This window comes from Ambystoma mexicanum, chromosome 1q (assembly GCF_040938575.1).
Source record: "Ambystoma mexicanum isolate Mex_15411 chromosome 1q, UKY_AmexF1_1, whole genome shotgun sequence".
In the NCBI taxonomy this organism is placed as follows: Eukaryota; Metazoa; Chordata; class Amphibia; order Caudata; family Ambystomatidae; genus Ambystoma; species Ambystoma mexicanum.
The window spans coordinates 188,129,410-188,145,859 of NC_090922.1; the positions used below are offsets into that span (position 1 = coordinate 188,129,410).

At 45.7% G+C, this 16,450-nt stretch overlaps 1 protein-coding gene across 1 annotated transcript in view; it reads right to left on the minus strand.

The window, feature by feature from the left end:
- LOC138526374 (GTPase KRas-like) overlaps positions 1 to 16,450 on the minus strand; it is a 168,117-nt gene that overhangs the window by 74,827 nt on the left and 76,840 nt on the right. The gene's annotated exons all lie outside the window — the stretch shown is intronic.

The following is a 16,450-nucleotide window of genomic DNA, read 5'->3' on the forward strand; positions in this document are numbered from 1 at the left end:
CTCTGGAAAGGTGGCCATTCTCTGTACATCCTTTCAGAGATGTACCATGTGCGGTACTCTAAATGCCCTGGACTGCAGGCTATGCAAGGACTGCAGAGCGAACATTTCTGTGGGATCCCCTCCAAGTGCACATGAAGTGCCTGGGGGTAGACCACTGAACAGATTACTTTGTGTCATGCACCTCCCAGGGTCTTTGAAACCAGGCCCACCCATCGAGTCCCTTGAAGTCTCAAGGCAGAACCCTTTCCAAGCATCCCAGAAAGTTGGGAGAGGTGTGGATTCTGGTTAGTCGCTAGCCACCAAGGAGTTGGAAGAAATTCAGTCTGTCAAAAATGGAACCGGGAAAGGAGGAAAACGAGAACACTGGAAAAGGGTCACACTTTGAAGAGTCACAATTCCTCCTCTACCGCCTCACGAAAGAGTCATCACTCCCCAGAGGGGCAAAGACAAAAGCTCCTCACAGTACCCATCACTTAAAATGATAAAAACACAAGTAGGTCCTTGTACTCCCTGGTGCCAAGGAAGGATGGAGGTCTGCGTCTCATCTTGAGCCAGAAGCTGCTTAACAGGCTCCTTCAGGAAGACCAACTTAAAATGGTCCCACTAGCTTAGATGCTTCAAGGCTCCCCAATTGAAGGACTGGCTGGTGGACCTTCAGTCTGCACACTTCCACATGTCCATACATCCAAAACACAGGAAGAACCAGAGGTTTGTGACCGGGACACCAACTAGTCCAGGGTCCTTTGTGGTTTTACCTCAAGAGTTTTTACAAAGCGGTTTGCAATGGGGACAGCATGTGCCAGGAGGGAGACGATTCACATCGTACCCAGTTAGGAAGGATTCCCATTGGGTGCAAATCCCCCCCCCCCCCTCTCCATTTGTGAGCCAGCACACTCGTTTGGCTTACCGAACCCGACTTTCCAGTGGAGCACAGCCTTCAGCTGCACTCTGGGCTTTGGCTCATTTGTTATGGGGAAACCGACACATCCTTCAACGCTGTCAGTACTCGGAAACTAGGTTTCCCTTAATAAAAAGTTACAATTTCTAGGTAAATCTATGTGCCAAGTACCTTACAGTACCGTCGATGGGGGAGGGTGGGAAGGGTTCTTTTTGTTTTATTGCCCTAACAACCCTGTAAGGATTTTTGGGTGTTTCTACAAGTGTGTCTAGGACAAACTGGTGGCAGCAGTTTACTTTTTAAAGTATGTTTACTTCGTTTTTAAATGGACCATACTATGTTCCACACTACTGGCGCCAGTATGTCTGGTAGTCATGAATGACTGGAAACACTGTGGGCCACGATTGGCCCACGTCTGGCATGCATGCAAGAGGATCTTATTTGGCCATCAGATTTGGGCACCAACCAAATCTTTGACAAGAGCAGAGGCTCTGCATCCATTCCAGTTTGATCTACTGAAGTTCACACGAACTTCATAAGGAGCCAAGTATCTTAAACGAGAGAGCATACTAGAGGAACCACCAGTGACTTACTAGGAAGGTTGGGCACCCCAAAATCTGTCGTATCCCTGCTTTTTCATTGAACCAAGAAGGCATGCAAGGGCGCTTCGCTCATTTGGTAGTGGGAACAACTACTCTCTGCTTCTCCTACTTACCCTCACAAAGAGCCTCTTCGTAAGTGTACCTGGGCCATCCAGTGACCTGTCCAACTCGAACTCAAAGTAATCGCACAGGAGGGGATAGTTTCTTACCTGTAACTCCATTTCTCCAGCATTGGTATCTTTCATGGATTCACATGCTGTGAATATTTCCCATCAGGCTGGGAAACCTTGGTAACTTTAATATAGTGGTTTTCCCCATGACCCCTTGAGTGTCCCATCAATGTCTTTATGGGTGCTTTAGGCTGTACCAACGGGACGTCCAGTATATAGCCCCGCCCCAGTGGCTTCCCTTCAGATTTTAACTTCTCCAAACAAGGAGGATACCTGAAGAGGATGTTTGCCTGAAGGGGGGGCCGGAGGGCACCTTTGAATCCATGAAAGATACCAACGATGGAGAAATGGAGTTTCAGGTAAGAAACTACTCCCTTCTCCAGCATTGGATCTTTAATGGATTCACATGCTGCGAATAGACTACGTAGCACTAAGAGGACGTGGAGGTGCATAACATGCAAACAGGACCTATACTACAGGTAATATAAACCACCACAGAAAGACATCACTTGCTGTTATTTGAAAACGAAAACATGAGCAGAGCAAACACCCCGGAAGCTGCAGGGTTTACCTTACTGGAACAGGCGTTTAAGCACATCACACCCCACAAGCACGTCCTAAGCATGTTGTCGATTCAGACAGTGTCTGGTGAACGTGTGCGGTACTGCCCACATTGCTGCCTGGCAAATGTCAATGAGCGGTATGCCCGCCCAAAGAGCCGCCGTGGACCTTGTAGAGTAGCCTTGGGGAATCGACTGCAAAGGTTTGTTGGCTTTTTCGTGGCAAAATGTTAGCGTAGATGACACCCATCGTGAGATGCCTTGCTTCGAAATCGGCTTCCCCTTGTTGGAGTGGCTGAAAGCCAAAAAGGGTTGCCTAGATGCCCTGAACAATTGAGTCTGGTCCAGATAGAACTTCAAAGCTCTCTTGACATCCAATTAATGCAATATTTTCTCCAGTGGAGTGGAAGTCTTAGGAAAAAAGGTTGGTAAGGCTATCGTAGTGTTCTTGTGAAAGTCCGGCAGAATCTTAGGAATAAAGTGGGGATGCAAACCAGGTCCTTCATGAAACACAGGTATGGATGGTCAATGACAAGAGCCTGCAGTTCCAAAACCCGCCTGGAAAATGTAATGGCCACCAGAAAAATGACCTTCCACGTGAGAAAATGTATGGCTGCCGTTGACATAGGATCAAACGGTGGTTTCATGAGGGCCGCGAGCATCAAGTTGAGACTCCAGACCGGAGAAAACTTCTTTGGGGAAAAGTCCTGACAAGGCTCTTGAGGAAATGTTTAATCAATCTGTCACTGAAAAGAGCTGTTGAGTTGCACTGCTGCGTGAACCTTGAGATAGCCGCCAAGGGGACCTTGAGATAGCTGCCAAGTGGACCTTGATAGACAATGCCAGACACTAGTCACCAACAGCAGAAGCTAAGGAACGAGTTGTGAGGCGAAACCTAAAATGGCTGCAAGTGAAGCTGCTGCGAACACCAGATACAGAACCTTTTCCACTTACGGGTGTTTGACATGTTGGTAGATGGCGCCCTTGCTGCAGCAACAATCCTGAGGAATCCTTAGGTTTCCAAATTCGAAGTGGTCAGGAACCATGCTGCAAGGTTGAGGGAGCCTGGGCTGTGATGCCACACCCTCCCCTGGTTCTGTGAAAGAAGATCCAGCTCCAGGTGAATAGGGCCATCACCGCTAGGTGAACAAAGTCTGAGAACCAGGTCGGATCACCCCGCATGGAACCTTGCGAATCATCTGAATCGTTTTCCTGATCAGGGGAACAAGAACACGTCCCCCCTGGAGTCTGGATATGAGACACTGCTGGAGAAGAAAAAAAACGGCACTGCTTGTTCTCAGGGCTGGCGAATAAGATCAGAGGGGGGAGTCCCCCCCCCCCCCCATTTCCAGAATATCCTCGCCAGTTGGTCATCCTTCAGCCGCCATTTGTGCCTCTGAGAGGACTCCCTGCTGAGGGCATCTACCTGAATGTTTTGAATCCCTGATAAATAGAAAGCCAGGATCTGAAGCTTGTGTGCTATGGCCCAGTGCCAGATGGCCTGAGCCTCCTGGGACAGTGCCTGTGAATGTGTGCCCCCGTTTGCGCAGATGGAACATAGTTTTTGTGTTGTTGGTGAGACTCTGTACCACGGAGTCCTGAATGAGGGGAAGAAAAGATTTAAGTGCTCAGTGAACTGCTCTCAATTCCAGAATGTTTATATGCAAAGACACCCCCGCAAGGGACCATAAGCCTTTGACCTGGAACGGATCTAGGTGAGCCCCCCACCCCCATCTGACCTGGGAGTCATCGGTCTCGTGTACCGAAAAAAATCTGGTTCCACCAGGTGCATGCCCCTTACGAGGTTGCCAGATTGAGTCCACCACTGCAGGGCGTCTGCCAGAGACCGGGAGATGAGTACCCCGTCAGACCAGGAGCCGTGGATCTGTGATCACCTTAAAGCGAGAAACTCCTGTACAGGTCGCATCAAAGGACGATAATTTGGGATTGTGTGGGATTCAGGACACCATGGTGCCGAGAAGAGACATGAACAAGCGGACCGTGACTGAAGTTCCTGGTACAAACAAGCCTGCCAGGGACAACAGATTCTCCATCCTTTCCTTCGACAGCTTGACTTGATTGTGCACAGTTTTGAAAATGAGCCCCCAGAAAAACCAAACCCCTTGAGGACGTCAGACAGGATTTGCCGAAGTTGACTGCAAAGCCCAGATGCTGTAAAAGGAGCATAGCTGCGCTGAGAGATTCTGACGTCCGCAGACGAGTTGCCCCCCCGACCAACCAGTCGTCCAGGTACGGATAAACATGGCGTTAGTTTCTGCGGAGGTAAGCCGCTACCAGAGCCAGGCACTTGGTTAAAGTCCTGGGCGCTGACTTTAGGCCAAAGGGAAGAACCTGAAACTGGCGATGCTCGTCACCGACCATGAACTGTAGAAATTTGCGGTGGCTGGGGTGCATGGGATGTGAAAGTATGCAACCCCGAGATCCAATGACGGCAGAAATTCCCCTGGCTGAACAACCCGTATGAGGTCCTTCAGCGTTAGCATCCTGAATTTGTGTTGCTTTACATTTGTTGAGCGGCCGCAGGTCCAGAATAGGGTGCCATTTTTCATTTGGCTTTTTGATGACAAAGAATCAGGAGTAGGTTCCTCTTCCCAATGCCGGGACCCTCTTGATCGTCCCCTTTTGCAGTAGACGCACCTCCTGACTCAATGGTAGGTGCGGCTGGGCTTTTTTTTAACCGGTGGAATAGGGAGTTACAGACGCCTGAACTCCACGAGTGGCCATAGTGGACTGCATTCTGTGCCCATCTGTCTGTCGTGATCAAATGCCACTTGATGCGGTGCGCCACCCTCCCTCCTAGTCGACTGCCCTTGTGGCAGTCATTGTTGAGGCTTGGAATGACTGCCTCTTTGAGATTTGAAAAAAAATAATTATGCACACTTGTGCTGGGTACATGCCTTTCTACTTGCTGTAGCCGAAACAACCAACTCCAGAGTGGGCTGCGACGTCAGGCACTTTGGAGTTGACTCCAGTGCCTTGAACTTCTCCAAGCAGCCCTTGAACGCAGGCTGCATAAAAATAAAAAAAAAAAATAAAAAAAGTGCACTATCCGAAGCCCTTCCTGCCACACGTGGTCCAATATAGGGGGGGGGGGGTGGGGAGAGGGCTGGGGGGTGAGGGGGCTCTGGGATCGAGAAAACTGCCTCTTCCCAGGCCTTTACCATCGTGACATGAAAAGCTCCATATCATCCGATCATCCGGTGGAGATGGCTGGGCCGGGCTACTCTGAGCATCCACATCCGAGGTATCCGCCCGTCGGGGTGAACAGGAGACCGTCGAGGGAGTGTCCTGCGGAATGCTGTGTGGCTCAACCTCCACCAGTTCCCCTTCCTCCTGATCCCTTTGAAGAGGGCTGAACGGCCTGGGAGACGGCAGAGGAGGCCAAACCGGGGAAGACTTTCTAGGATGAGGCCCTCTACAAGCGGGGCTTCCGATACATCCTGACGAGGAATGGTGGGTAGGTCCTGTATCAACAGGGAGCCTGCCATCACACTGCCCCAGGAGCGACTGCAACGACGTAAGCACCTGCATCGAGTGTAACAAGTGCGGATTGACAAGAGGATATTGAGGCAGGACAGCCTCCAGCCCCCCCGATGTGAAAGGAAGAGAAGGCTGCAGGCCCAGAACCAAAATGATCCAGAACGGCTGCACTTCCTCCTCCGGATCTGAGTCCAACTCATAGGCCGAGAGCGGATCATGTTGGAGAATATCCATCTGGAGTATGATCATAGATCCTGCCCTCGACTGCCACGTCATATCCCTGGGAGGGTGTCCAGTCATAATTTCGAAAACAATTTTGAAAGTAAAAAAAGTCGATCAAAAATGTCGAAAAAAAAATGTCAAATTGTTTTTTTTATTTTTTCGATATTTTTTTTGGGCTCTAGTTTGTGAAAAAAATAGGTAAAAATAAAAAAAGGGGGTTGGGGGAACCCCCCCCATTTCGAAAAAAAACGTCATTAAAAAAAAATTCGACATTTTTTTTTCCGACTTTTTTTTCCGACTTTTTGACTTGCGAATATTTTGTATTCGAAATTATGTCTATGAACCCCCTGGGAGACTACGGATCCACATCGGCCACCAGCTTCGACGTGGACTTCCGCATTTCCACCTTTGCTGGAGGCCTTTGTCGACAGGTTCGTAGATGTGAAAGCGGTCGATGGAAGGTCCGTCGTTGAGGAGGCAGTCGTCGGTGAACTGACGATAACAGAACAGAACAGCCATCGGCACAGTCTTTGGCACAGGCACCTCCCTAGTCGGAGAAGAGGACTGATTGGACGAGGACTTTGAACGGAGCTTCGATGACTCATCGCACGAAGGAGTGACGCCTGTCCCTGGAAGATGAATTCTTTATTGACTAGGACAAATGAGACCCGAGCTTCTCCTTGTCTGATGCGGAGGCCTTGTGCGAAGGTTCCGCAGGCCTCAGCGTACGTGAACCTAAGTCCTTCGGCTTATCCGCCATTGGCGCAGACTTAGCTTGAGAGTGGGGGGGGGTGGGAGGGGGTGGCGGGGGCTGCGCCCCGGACCACACGGCACCAGTACTGACACTGAAGACTCCCTGCCTTTTCCCAAATCAGACGACAGCCTGGCCCCTGTGCGTTGCTTCTTAAGCGTGGGCTCCACCGACTGCACCCTCTGTTGCGATGGCAATCTACTGGGCGAAGGATTAGAGGACCTGCCCCATGGAAAGAGCCCACCTCCAAAGCCAGATAGGCCCCCTCGTTCAGCCAGCAAATCAATCGCCCGCTGCGGTTCTTGAGTCTTCTGGGAGAACCCACGGCAGAGTGATTGGGGTATAAGCAGTCCACATGGCCATCCCCCCCCCCCCCCCCCACCCCCCCCACCCCCCTCCATACACATTCTTGAGGCCGCAGGTCTCACACGGCCGAAAGAATGACTTCTTCGGAACAGTTTGGAAGACGGTTGAAATCTGAAGGGAAGCTGCAGGGGCGGGGCTATATACTGGACATCCCATTGGTGCGGCCTAAAGCACCCATAAAGACGTCGAGGGGATAGGACACTCGAGTTGTTGGAAGTTTTGCCCATAGGAAAACCACTATATTAAAAGATACTGAGGTTTCCCAGCCTGACAGGAAATATTCACAGCATGTGACTCCATGAGATCCAATGCTGGCGAACCCTGCAGTCCTGGGCCCTCTCCTGCCAAAACTCGTGGTCCTAGCTCCTCTGGGTCACAATTTACAAGAGTGCGCCACGCTGCAAGCATTTACTGTCCTTGTGTCGCCCCAATGTGGTGACCGCCGCTGAAAGTGCCTGCCGTTCTGCTCTACCATATCCCTAGATGTACTGCACTGGGACGATCCTTCTCCTTTCTTCGAGAGCTGTGTAAAGGCTACTGTCCCTGTCACGGATGATCGACCCGTCCCATAGCCGCTGAGCGCCAGGGAGTCCTGAAACGGCAGGGTTAACACCTACGAGCCAAGTGGGCTAGACTACTAAAGTTTTGTCCGGACTGTGTCAAGGGGCGGTGAGTACTTTCACTCACCAGTGACCCCTCTTTATGCACACGAATCCCTTAAAAGATACTCGCCTTGGCTGGATTAGCCTGCGCTCCCCAGCTATTCCCGAAATCCAAAAGTCCCTCTATCCGCGAGGGTAGACTATCCTCTAGAAATAGGAACTTAATCACCTCAAGCCCCCCCCTGGGCAGCTCCAGCCGCCTGACGAGAACCCAGTTTTTCATTTTACGCACGACCACGCAACTGTTAGAGCGCTAAAATCCTCACTTTGTAGGGCTGGACTACATAAATTTGGGAGTGTTGATGAAGAACTGCCTAATCTGATATGTGCCGAGCTAAACCCTTTCTGTTGCAGGTTGTGGTCATTTTCTCCCCCATCGTTAGAATTAGGCTAATCACATTATTGTATATGTTACATAGTGAATAAACGTGTGTGGTGATAACTGTGGATTAATCGTGTTTGTTATAAAGGCCTATAATGCATGTATTTTTGATATATATCTGTCTAATGACATCTGTGGAGTTTTACTATGTGTGCTCATTGTGGGCTTCTGATCACTCTCACCCCTCCTGACAGTCTTGACCGCCTGCCAAGCTATCAGATTGGTCGGGTTTATCTAGAAGGTTCCCCTGTTCCACTAAACTAGGGTGGCCTCCTAAACTTCTGCCCACCAGGTCAGAGTTTAGAAAGCCCTCTTAACATACCCTACCTAGGCAACTGGCTAACTCAAGCTAGCTCATCAGTGTTGGTGCTATACCACCTGGATAATATTTGCTACAACCTAGGCTTCTCACTCAATTTAAACAAGTTCCACACAATTCTACTCCAACATCTACAATTCATTGGTGTGGATTTTACGCCCACTCAAGGAGGGCATGTCAAGGACAGGGTGGAAAACATTCACCACACAGCCAGAACCAGTCTCGCACCTGTCTCAGCTTTCCTGCATCTCCTGGGCATCATAGCATTCTGCATTTTTTTGCTATCAGAGGCTCAACAGCACAGTTGGTTGCTCCAATGGCCATTGCATGGTCAGTGCGTCCCGAAGCATGCCAGATCAGCTTCAGTTCTTGAACAAAGTGTTACAGGAACTCCTAGGAAGGTCTTGATGAAATAATGTGTTGAGCGTAGAGCCTCGGCGACAACCCTGGCCTCAGATGACAATAGTCATACATTGCTCTACAGGTATGGGATGCTCATCTGAAAGATCTCAGTAAGTGAGCTTCATTGCACAGCTGAGATTAACCTGCACATCAACCGGTTAGGTTAACCCTAGTTCTACCTCTATTCAAGTTAAGTATGACCTGATGCGGACAGACACAGCAGTGGCTAGGTTCTATTTCAACAAGCAGGTTGTGGTATAGGGTCACTCCCTCTGTGCAGGAAAGCAATTCAGCTGTAGTTCTGTGCACGGAGGAAGGTCGGTTAGCTAATCATATGTCTAGGACAGAACATGGCTGTAGATGACAGAGTAAACACTCCTGAGCTGGAGTTTGCCAAGATGTCCTAGTCGAGCCTCTTGGGGAACCCTGAACCTCCAGCATAAACTGAAGTGCAAGTTGTTCCGTTTAAAAAAATGTCATCCAAGTGGGACACTGGGAAACGCCATTGTGGACTAGGCTACGATCTGCATTCCTGCCAATTTCAATCATTTTCCTGGTCTTCCGGAGGTTGAGGATGTTTACATTCACCATGATTTTGCTTACCCTAGATTGAGCTCTTAGATCTGGGCTTCTGGACCGATTGGCGTCTTCAGGCAAGATAGGACCTCCTCTCTTGGTTGGAAGGGAGGGTTGCAGAACTTTCAGCCTGGCTGTGGAGAGTCTGAGATAAAAAGGAGTAGGACGTGTGCAAAGCAACAACATTGATGGACGCCTCTTTCTGGAGGCCCGCCAGAAAGTTGATGTACATCTGGATACACATTTACATCTTGGTGTTGGTGGATAAAATGTGGACCCCTTGCTCTGCCCTTTGAATGCTGTTCTAGACTGTCGCCTCGCTTTGGCCAGGCAGGAAATTCACATTGGTATGGTTAAGCATTTGGCCGCATTCCGAATGTTGGAGAACACTGGAGCAATGCCCCTTTTCTCCCCCGTTTTTATAGTTATTCAGTTTAAGGATTGAATTAACATATCTGCCCCACGCCATTACATTGTTCTGGTGCAGGGTTAAAACCTCATGTTGCTGCTTCAAGCCTTTACACTCCTGTTCTTGCTTAAGAGCAAGGTACATTTTCTTAATCGCCTCACTTCAGGCATTATCAAGCAGGCTGCACTACCCAAGAGATGAGACTAGCCTTCTTCTGTAAGAAGGGTTGGAGTTTCACCTTTCTGAAAAGGCTAATTCTCGTGTTCACACAAAGGTTAAATGTTAGGTGTGAAAAGTGCCCTCAAATACTAGGCTTTCAGAACAAAGGGCTTTATATATATTTTTTTAAAAAAAATGTTGTTTGAATTAACAAACTTTTCATTTGTCCCTACATAGACAATATCCTTCAATTTACTCATCTATGTTTCCTCTAGTAATGTCATTCCAAAATGTGATCACGGTGAATATAAGGCGTTGGTTACTTCCTTAGAGGAGTTCCGCCCATCTTTCCTCTGTTGTCAATTGTTTTTCAGACATTTTAAAGACATCTTTGTATAAGTCTCTTTTCTCTTTCAATGCCGGGCATACCATAATCAAATGGAATAAAGTTTCTGGTCTCATTTGTTTGCAGAAGCGACAGGTATCCGATTTTTTTTATGTGTTTTATCTACCAATGCTTGGTATTCGCAAGTCGGCAGTATATTTAAACGAAAACGCAGAAACAAGTCACGAATACTGCAGCTGGGGAATTGTGCCAAATATTTCGGTAATTGGTTAAGTGCCCTCACCTCTGTTTCTGCATGCAAGTGTCGTTTGTACTTTTTCCGTGCTTCTATTGTTCTTAACCGTTCGTTTGCAATTTCCGTTTTGCATATTGTGGTCTATTAAGTAATAATTCCTCTGATGTCTTCCGCTCTCATTTTCGCTTTGATTTCATTAGACCGTTTCAATAGTGCTGCTATTTGAAGAGGTTCCTTTTTTTCCTCTTAGAATCTCCAAGGCTGGTATTTCTTCTTCAGACATGATTTTCCTTAACAAGTCCATTTGTTTCCACAGTACTATTGATTGTACGGATTGTAAGGCTAGTTCAAATCTTAGTCTGTTCATTGGAAATGTGTTTGGTAAGGTGAGGGTTTTCCTCCAGAATAGTGCTTCATAGTACGGCCATCTCATGTTTTGATTAACAATTGTCTCACTTGCATGTGTCAGAATTGGGATTGCTTTCTGTTTATACAGCAGAATTGTGGCTTTTAGAGAAAAGGTCCCATATTTAGCATGGAAGAACTGTCCTTGTTTGGCCAAAGAGCTCGCTTTTGCTTCAATGTGATGTTGCCATTCTGCTTCATTTGCTGATGGATTGATTAATGCCCCTAAATATTTGATTGTTTTGGTTGTCAAGATCATTTGGTTTCCTATTTGAATATTCAAATTAGGTTGTTTTTGTTTTTATATTAATCAGTTTCATTATTCTTGTCCTGTCAGTATTGATTTGTAACTTATTGTCCACCATGTACTCTTGTGCTTTATTCACTGTTTCTTGCAATCCTTTTAATGTTTTGTCCAAAATAATATCTGCATAGATTAGCGTTTGGATTGTTTTTGTTAATTTTTGGTGGATTCGCAATGTCGTTTTGTATTTTTTCTCCAAAATCATAAGTAAATAGATTATAGAGACATGCGGCCAATGGACAGCCTTGCTTCAGTTCGTTTTCCAATGGAATAAAATCGGTCACTCTTGCCTCTTTCGTCAATCGAACACAGATTTATTTGAATATAGTTATTTTATCGGATTCAGGATATTTGGAGGGCAACCCCAATCTCTTAACTTAGCCCATAACAGTTGTCTATTGACTGAATCAAAGGCAGTTCTTAGGTCTATGAAGATGGCATATAGTTGCGATTTAGCCATTGCTTCATATTTCAACATGTTCAGCAGTAGGAGGTTGACATTGGTGCTATTCGTTTTGCAAATCCTGTTTGTCTTTTTGCTTTTTTGTTGTTATCCTGCGCCCATTGAATCAGCTTTGTTTGAAGGAAACCAGCAAATAGTTTTCCCAATGGGTCCAGTAAGGCTATCGGTCTGTAATTGGCCGGATCTTTTCCATCTCCAGCTTTGAAAATTGGAATCAAGACCGCTGTCGTCCAAGTTTGAGGTATCTGCTTTGTTTTTTCAATTAATCTTAATAGATGGCTCATGAACTTGGCCCACTAGACTGGAGCTGTTTTTAGATCGCCATTTGCTAAACCATCAGGTCCTGGAGCTCTCGAGGATTTAAGTAAATTGATGGTACTAATGATGTCTTCATTCTCCCATTTAAGGTCCCAAGGACCATTATCTCTTGTTATAAGCTTTGTAATTGATTGTCCCGTATTATTGTATAATGTTGAGTAGTGCTTCACCCATCTGCTTGCGTCGACTGCTTGGATCATGTTTTGATTAGTCGATATGTTCAACATTGACCATAGATTTCGCGTATTTTTTTGTTTAAGTGCTGTCAAGATTGCTTCTGCATTGTTCTGTTTTATCGATGCTTTGATCGCTTTTATTTCATTCAAATACTTATTCTTTTTTTAATTTCCATTTCAAAATTAGGTGCCTTTTTGCGCAATTTTCGTAGAACTTTGTAGCATTTTTTTGTTTGGATTTCAATATTGAAGTAATGTGCGTGCATTTGTTGTTGATTCTTCTTTTCATCCTTCTGTTGGTATTTTTCTAGTATCCAACCATAGTCCACTTTTATGTTATCTTGAATTGGTGCATCTTCAAAGGTTGCGACTATTTCCACCATATGGTTGTGTTTTATCCTGAGTCTATTCATCCCATTTGTTAGCTCCAAGTCAGGTAGTATTAGTCGTTGATCAATTCCTGGCTCACTGGCCCATTCGATCTGGATTAAATGGTGATCGCTATCCTGCGGAGATGAATTTCCTGTTAAAGGTTAATCTTCCGATTCTTGCTGAAGTAAATATGTAGTCAATTGAATTGGAAGTTTCACTTGCCCAAGTTGGTTAAGGTTTACCTTCGGAGTCTGTTGGTTGGGCACTTAAATAGATGTTCCTCGGTTTCACTTCCCTCATCCATTTTTCTGCTCTGCTCGACAGTGAAGTAGGATCTAGCTGTCTACCTTCTTTATCAAATAAATGAAAGTTAAGGTCTCCTACTATAATTAAATCCATTTCATTGTTAGTGATGGCCACATTGTCAATTTCCTCGTATATTGAATCAATAAATTTCGTCTGACATTGCATTTGGGTTCCAATATATATTAAATATGGATATCACATAATTATCCCCGGCAGCAGGTGGCTCGTCCTTGTTGTCTGTTGCAATCTTGATGTATATTTTTACATGCTATGATTGTCCATGTGGGGACTATTTTTGTTAATATCAGCATTCCTGCTGCTGGTCTACCCTGTTGTGCTACAATTGCCGGATTCATTAGGGTACTAAACCCATCACAAATCACTTCATCCGTTAGCCACGTTTCTTGCAAACATATGATATCCAAATTGACCAGGGCTTTTGAGTCTTTTTCTAGTAGATGTTTATTTCCTCTTATATTCCACGATCCCAGTGCTATTCTAGACTTTTGCGCTTCATTCTTTTTTGATTGATATAGGTTTTCCTTCCAGTTTGTTTAAACTGGAAATTTGGGTTCATATGTGGGGTCTCCCGGTAATCACGCCAGATGGGATGGAGTGAATTGTCTTCAGACTGCCTCTTAGATCTTAAGTTATTATAATTTTGAGAAGCCTTTGTCCCTTTGCTCTGATCCTCATCGTTAATTGCTTTGTGGTTCCTAAATGGAGCCAGGTTTTTTGCTTTTTTTTCCTGCGACTGCCCGTGTGACAAAGATTTTTTTCTATGCAGAATCCTAGTTTCTCAAACTGATTTTTCGTGGCTAGAACCTTTGAATTATGTCTTGACTGAAAAAATCAAATTGGACCTCTTCCATATCTTGCTTATTTGGAAAGAGTACTAGGTCTAGAACATCCGATTTTATTTTCTCCACTTGTGGGATTGCTTTAAACAGCAGTAAAATGTTGTCTCTATTCATTATTACCGGGTCATCTGTATTCGCCATCGTTGGATATAAAGCTATTCTGTAGGCGGCTGTTGTATCCTGTGGATTTTGGAATTTAGGTCTTATTAAAATTGGACTAGGTTGAGGTAACAGGCTATTATGTGTGCTATCTTCAGATTGCGACTCGCTTGCTAACCACGCTTCATCATTGGATATAGTACAATATTCCAACTAGAGGACCGATGTCTCTTCGTCGTGAGAGTCGGTTACAGTTTGATCGTTTGCCGTATCTTGATATTCATCAACGAGGATCAAAGTCGCATCTTGTGAGTTAATTGATATGGAATTATAATCACTCATATCGTCAGATGTTGATATATCCATTATTGGAATAGGACTTGGAATAGGACTTTCCACTTGGCCAGGTATATTTTTGTTGATTATCTCCAGTAGCGCATCCAATGGTTCGCTCATTGCATTCGCATCTACCTTGATAAAACATCTTTTTGGATTATCGTCTTTTTTGTTTCTTTGCTTTTTTGTTGTATACCTTTTTGTTTGAGAGTAGGCTGCTTGTGGTTATTATTAGCCTCGTCTGTTAATGTTTTCTGTGTTAACTTTATTTTTCTCAGAAATGCACGAGATCCATTTTGATTTGTCGTTTTTTTTGCCTTTAGGTCTAGTTATCAAGTCTTGTCCTACCATTCCACGCTTTGAGAGATCAAATATATCGAACGGGGTACACACAGGTGGTTCAGTATTGACGGGATGTGAGGATATTGTCAAATTTGTTGGAGACATTGGGATGATTTGCATTTCATAGTGAACTTTGATCCGCTTTGTCTTCTAACTTGTTTCTCGCTTCAGTTTGCGTATGATTTGTTGCGTATTGTTTATGTTCCAACATGTACGTCTGTTTTTTGTTTTTTCTTCCATCAGTTTTTTGGTAATCGTTGACAGTTTCCAAGAGGTTCCGTTTGTCCACCCGGTCAACTCTTGCGAGTTCTGCCAATCGTGATTGCCATACTCTAGACGTTTCGGCTTCTTGATTTAGCCGATCCTGAATAGTATTTATAAATGTTTCCACATATGTTTGTTTAGTCATTATCATTGCCAGCAGCGTTGCCTGGTCTTTAGTAGGATCAGCCATATATTCCTGTATCTTTAGGAACTGAATCATTGCAGTCGACAGGACTGCTACGAACGTATTTTGTAGATCTAACATGGTCGTTGGGATTCTTTGTTGAGATTCCGATGCCTGGGCTTGGTGTTCCGGTGCTACCTTCACAGGGGGGCATAAGGTTCTTCTGTCTTGTGGTTGTCTACCACTTTATTCAAAAGAGATGTCTTTTTATCATCAAGTGAGCTAGATCTTGCTCGTATAATTGGCGTTGAGGTCTTGATGTTTTTTATATTGTTAGGCGTGCTTACCCCATCAAAAGGTTCATTTCTTTTTTCCTGAGACTCCATTATAGCCTCAATCTCAGTGATAAAGAGAAAGTCGAGCAACTCTGCGTGCTGCAGGTTTGCTGTGATTAATGTTGTGTCTCTGAGCTGGTGTGTATGTAGATTGCCAGTGTAATGTTGCCGCTTTAGTACGGTCTTGACGCGGCGGGGTACCACAGTATTCTTGTTCACCTAATGTCGTCCTCTTTTTATCTTTTGGTTGAATTGGGTGTGCTATCCCGTCAGATGGGTTCCTTAGCGCCACGCGTGTATCCCTTTGGCTACTATTCATTGGGACGTCGAGGTGGGAGTTCAATGAATAGTTATTTAGAGGCATAGAAGTGTTCCGTTTCCGCATGTTTCAAAGCATTCAATTTTTGCATCTTGTGTGTGTTAGGTCGAATTAAATCTGTTGAGTGGTTTTCCGTTACGTTCTCTATACTTGGCAACTGCCTCCTTCGTAGATTGGGGAACAATTTCCTCGGACAGTATTGGGCTTGGATTTTTCTGTGGTATTGGTTTGTTACCTAGTGAGGGTATATTTTCTAGTTTGTTTTCCTCATTTGGATTACTTTCCTCAGTTGTCATGTAAGGGGCGTGGTTTTTGGATATTTGTGCAATGGATTCCTCTAGCTTCCATTGGAGCCTAGTTCTTGGTTTTTGTTTTTCCATTGTTGTGATCGACACCACACCTGTGGTTTGGTCACCGGAAAGGTTTCTAGTTGTATCGCTCAGTACTTACCGCCGCAACCAGCCGCAAACAGCAGACAACAGGGCTTCACGCCGCAAGGGTCGCGCTGTGCTGTATTTGAATGTCACTTCCTGGGGGTGTGTCACCAATGTCAGGTGACCGATGTCACGTGTCCAAGCAATCACTCAGCCCGCTCGCGTCAAACTGCCATCAGCTCCAGCTGATATGCTGATAGGCTTACGCGAATGGAGCGGGTCGACAGCAATTCACGGCAAGCAAAAGCACCAGCAGGGCACCAGATAGATCCTCCCAGCCGAACAGCAGACAACAGCGTGCACCCTTTACTCCTCGCGGGCTATTTAAATTTCTAAAACGTGCTAAACTCGCGAGCATCAAGGCGCTGTTACAACCAGTTACACATATGAAAAATAGAGATTGTAGGGTCCAACGTTACATGGTCCAGGGTAC